The 5,421-nt window shown below is 39.8% G+C and overlaps 1 long non-coding RNA gene across 1 annotated transcript; it reads left to right on the plus strand.

Annotated features, from left to right (window-relative positions):
- The first annotated feature begins 2,688 nt into the window (after nucleotides 1-2,688).
- LOC134221287 (uncharacterized) lies at nucleotides 2,689-4,658 on the plus strand. Its single transcript, XR_009982304.1, has 4 exons — nucleotides 2,689-2,820; nucleotides 2,883-3,736; nucleotides 3,805-4,123; nucleotides 4,196-4,658. It is a non-coding gene; the product is annotated as an uncharacterized LOC134221287 (long non-coding RNA).
- Nucleotides 4,659-5,421: the final 763 nt, after the last annotated feature.

The raw sequence follows: 5,421 nt of genomic DNA on the forward strand, positions 1-5,421 counted from the left end.
GAAAAATATAAACTTGCCCAACGGAGAAGTTTGGTATAGATTCGGTAGTTATGGATTGTGTACACAATTAAATTATTTTGCCGACCTCAGCAAAATTTTCGCCGAGATTCCAACAGCTGAGATCTCGGTAATATTTTTTACCGAAATTCGGTAATTCTTTTACCGAAATTTCGTCTTAATTTTACCGAAATCGGCAAAGTTGACTTTTTACCGAGATCTTGGTAAAGTTTACCGAAATCTCGATAAAACATTTACCGAGATTCGTCGAAATTATTGCTGAGATCCCGGCTGTTGGATTCTCGGCAATCGTAAAGTTTCAAGAAGCAGTCGAAGTCATCCCCTTCTACAGGTTCACCTGGTGCAATCCATAGGTTTCGGAAGTGGTCAGAATCGCTAATGGTTCATTTTATATTCATACCTCCCTGAAAAAAAGCCGTCGAATAACTTGTTTACGCGCTAAAACTTAAACGTCTCCTCCTACAGGTGCCTCGGGGGCAATCCGTAAATCCCGGAAGCAAAAACGAGCCGTCGAATCACTGGTTCTGGCGCTAAAATTGAATTGTCTCCTTCTACAGGTTCCCCTGGGGCAATCGGTTGATCCCAGAAGCGGTCAAAATTGTCAATGGTCCATTTTATATTCATACCTCGCTTCCTGATCGAAAACCATAACAAAAGAGCAGTCGAATGACTAGCTTTGGTGCTAATACTGAAATGTCCCCTTCTACAGCTTTCCGGTGGCAATCCGTAGGTCCCGGAAGTGGTCAATGTCGTTAAATGTTCCATATTATATTCATTCTTCGCTGACTGATAGAAAATCATGAAAAACGAGCCGTCAAATGACTGGTTCTGGCGCTTCAACTGAATTGTCCCTTTACAGGTTCCTTTGGGGCAATCAGTTTGGTCCCAGAAGCAGTCAGAATCGTTAATGGTCTATTTCATATTCATACCTCGCTTCATGATAGAAAAAAACCATGAAACCATGAAAAAGAGCAGTCGAATGACTAGATTTGGTGCAAAACGGAAATGTCCCCTTCTACAGGTTCCCCGGAGGAAATCTGTCCGAAAGCAGTCAAAATCATCAATGGTCCATTTATATTCATACTTCCCAGTCTAATAGAAAATCATGAAAAACGAGACGTCAAATGACTGGTTCTGGAGCTAAAACTGCATTGTCACCTTCTAAAGGTTCCCTGGGGGCAATCCGTAGATCCCAGAAGCGTTCAGAGCCGTCAATGGTCAATTTCGTATAAATACCTCCTTTCTTGATAGAAAATTATGAAGAACGAGCCGTCGAATGACTAGCTTTGGTGCTAATACTGAAATGTCCCCTTCTACAGGTTCCCAGGGGCAATCCGTAGGACCCGGAAGTGGTCAATGTCGTCAATGGTCCATTTTATATTCATACCTCGCTGTCTGATAGAAAATCATGAAAAACAAGCCGTCAAATGACTGGTTCTGGCGCTTAAACTGAATTGTCCCCTTCTACAGATTCCTCTGGGGCAATCGGTTGGTCCCAGAAATGGTCAGTATCGTTATTTAATGGTCCATTTTATAATCATTCTTCGCTTCCTGATAGAAAAAAAAACATGAAACCATGAATTTGATTTGGTGCTAAAACTGAAATGTCCCCTTCTACAGGTTCCCCGGAGGCAATCTGTAGGTTCCGGAAGCGGTCAAAATCGTCAATGCTCCATTTTATATTCATACTTTACTTTGTGATAGAAAATCATGAAAAAAAACCATCGAATGACTAGTTGTGGCGCTGAAACTAAAAAGGTTCTACAGGTTCCCCGGGGGCGCCCCAGCGACACCAGAATCCGTCTTTTTGATTGGTTTTTCATTCTTGACGTATCAGAAGGCTTTTGGAATAAAATAATTATGCAAGACCGGTCTAAAAGCTTGATTCAAATTAATTTGTGGTCTGACTCTAGTTAAAACTATCGATCGGACCGATTCTGAATAATAAATTGGCATTAACTCATTTTATTCTGATGCCAAAATATGGTTCCAACCAGCAAAAGAGCCCTACTTTATTTGTGGTTTGCAGAAATCGCTCTCAATAGATATTGAACAACGATAACAGAGAGGAAACACCTTCTTCGAATCATAACCAATCATGCAAACTTCAAATGGAGTAATACACACGTCTATTGAGTGCACGCCGCGTTCAAGCAAAGTACCCAGCATCAAATGGAGTAATGCATACCCAGCAAGGAGAAAGAGCCTAACATGACCCGAACTTTAGGGTAACCTGTTACCTCATGAGCCTAAGAAAATGATTCACGTTAGGGTAAACCTCGACTAAAATTACGCTATATTGCAACATCGTGTTAGGCGTTTGCTGATACCAGACGTCTGCATTAGGGTAACATTAGTGTAACCTTACCCTAACGTGAGTCATTTTAGTGAGTCGACCCAATGAGAATAGATAGAAGGTGAGGAAGAAGATCAAATGCAAGTGTATTAGTGGATGATAGAAAATGTAAACAGCAAATGGTGACGTACATATTTGCACGGCTTCTTATGGGAGCTCATTTGAATGTAGTAGTGAAAGCTTTTACGCCGTACACGAAAGGCACGCACACTAAATATGGATTTCCATACCTTAGTATTTATTTTCATTGGAGTCGACCAAAATAGCGTATGTAGTAGTGAGGAGTGTAATATTTGTGTTCACTTATACCGCAGCAACGCTCCTCAATGACAGTTCAAGATAAACAATCCAAAAAAATGGATTCGTATCAGCTGTTCAGTCCGTTCAGTCGCTTCTGGAATTGTGTAAATAGACAAAAAAAAGTTTTCCTGCTACTAATATATAAGGTAAGAGAGCAATTTTTCGGGTTTATATTTTTTCCATTTAAATATGCTTTACGTCATTGCAGAATGAAAAACTTCGACGATCAACATTCCCAATAACAGCGACAACTCAAAAAGCTGAAACACTGTTGAATCGGGATACCATTCACGTCACTTTTTTCTCTTCTGACAACGACACCGATTCCGCCGAACCGAAGTACCAAAGAAGGAAGTAACTCTCCCTAGAGCGCCCTCTCGCAGTGAGCGACAGGATAAGTCCAACCGTGTCCAAATAGTTTCGTCTAATGAGACTTGAACCGCTCCTCATTCACGATACTGAAATACTTCCGCAAGTGTGCATCGTTCTGTCCGGATGGAACGACGTGTCCTGTTCCGGGAGGCAAATTGTTGTTGCCCGGTTGAGCGTGATTCAATACATTTGTCAGAGGACTTCGTCCCTTGTGTTTGCTACTGTTTAGGGACATCGTGTTCACGCTATCCGGGTCCGCCTTCCATTCTTTCTTTCGACTGTCGTATTCCTCGCTGAGTACTGCGAGTCCGAGCGGAGTCAGGTAATCTTTTGTTTCGAAACTTCGCTTCAGTAGACGAGCATGTTGCTGGTGGCCGATGTCGAATCGTAGATTTATACTGGTAAAAAAATACACAGAATGGGCCAATTATTCGATTAAAATGAGCATCAAGTGAAAAATCGTGCTACAATTTTCAAATATGTTCAGGTCGTTCAGGTATCAAACTAGTCAACTAGTCAACGAGCGTCAATCGGCGCACCAGCTATCAAACCACCAAAAATGCTTCCAGTGACTTTACACCACTGAAAGCAAAGCAGAAAACCCGTTCAGGAGTGTAGATAAACAATTCAAAAAGTAGATGTTGTTTCCAAACGAGATACAGAGATTGTACTATACTACAGAACGGAAAGGTAGGCGATTATTAGTACATAGTTTATTTCATTTTAAGGCTGGATATCAAATCTTGAATGTGTTGCAGAATGTGGCACAGTAAGCAAGGTAGGAGAGGCAATTGGCTGGTACTTCGGATAACGATGTTTTCATACAGGAACGAATCGTAGCGATCGTAGCCTTGCTAAAAAGATCATGGGTTGCATTTCTACCGTCAAGAAGTGGATGATGTAGCTGTATCCCATATTAAAGAATCCGTTCTCCCACCGAGGAAATCGTCCCGGAGCCTTATGCTGAACTACATATGATTTGAAAGGCGATTCACAATTACGACCTAGGATTAGTCCTGAACCAACGACACTTTACGACACGATCAAACTTAACCCTTCCAACTGGAACCTAGATATGTAATTATTAGAAATTTATTGCATTTTTGGCGGATATTGCATCTTGATTGTATTACTGGTTGTATGTTTCAGATGGCTAATACTGATGACGAGATGGTTGGAGCCGTATGGAATCACATTGTTTTATTTGAAGGTTTATCTGAGGAAAGACTTACAACTTGCTTACAACGCTTGTGTAGAGTAGTGCGCGCTGGCGAAGCTGCATCACCTTTGCTATCTATTTTGGAACCATGAGACGGAACAAGTGGCTTGTTGTAGATGACATCAATATATACAAAAACTATTATTATTAACAGACAGGTTATAATCTAAATATGGTAAGTGAATTTAATGCAAGTTTGAAGATAAGTCGTAGGATTTACCTCACAATCGTTCTCAGCTGGTTCTCAGCTATTCAAATTATTACGTTAAATGAGTTGAAATATGATATTGATTAGACCATCGAGTTTGGGAGGTTAGATCTTAAAATTAGTAATCGGCTAGAAATCATTTTAAGATTAAAATGCTGTTTTAGTTATTAGGGTTATAATGAAAACTCTTGTTTTCATGTTTTTATTTTTCTGAATAATACGACGTGATCCACCTGAAATAAATGACCCCCAAATCGATCAGACAGCTAATTATCATTTTTTTAACTACATGAAGTTACAAAGCAATTCAAGAGAAGGATTTTGATGATTTTGGTCTATCTGGTCGCATTCCGTAATAATGGAGCTTAGAAGGATGTACTTTAGGTTGACTTATTATTTTTGAACGCTGTTTCACGTTTATTTAAAATTCATCACCCAGGTTTGCGTTCAAATGTTCTTCCGGACTAGTTTATGCTTCAAAATCAAATGGGGAAATGATATCATTCTGAGCATAGAATTGTTAGGTATACTTTGTAGATTGGACACTAGCGATACTTTTGAGACCTCTATCTAAATTATTATCAGATATTAAAGTGGGTGTGATGATGGCAATTTAGGTTAAAAAATACCAAAATATGAGTTTTACTATCCCTGTCCATGGTATATTTTACTCTGTACCAAAGAAAAAATAAAATGGTATTATTCTTCCTGAAATACCCTGGAAGAAGTATTCACATGACTAGATTTCAATGCTGGTTTACGACTTGTCGAACTTCATAACATTATGTAATGCTCCATAGCGTATTCATTAAATAGTATTGTGATGGTATTCCATACATCTGCGTCGCAACGAACCTTGGAATACTGATGCCCTAAGTAGAGATCGTTAAGGAATGCTGGTTCAGGAGTTCTATCACACGTTCCACCAGAAATTTCTCCAAGAGTTCT

This window comes from Armigeres subalbatus, chromosome 3 (assembly GCF_024139115.2).
Source record: "Armigeres subalbatus isolate Guangzhou_Male chromosome 3, GZ_Asu_2, whole genome shotgun sequence".
NCBI lineage: Eukaryota > Metazoa > Arthropoda > Insecta > Diptera > Culicidae > Armigeres > Armigeres subalbatus.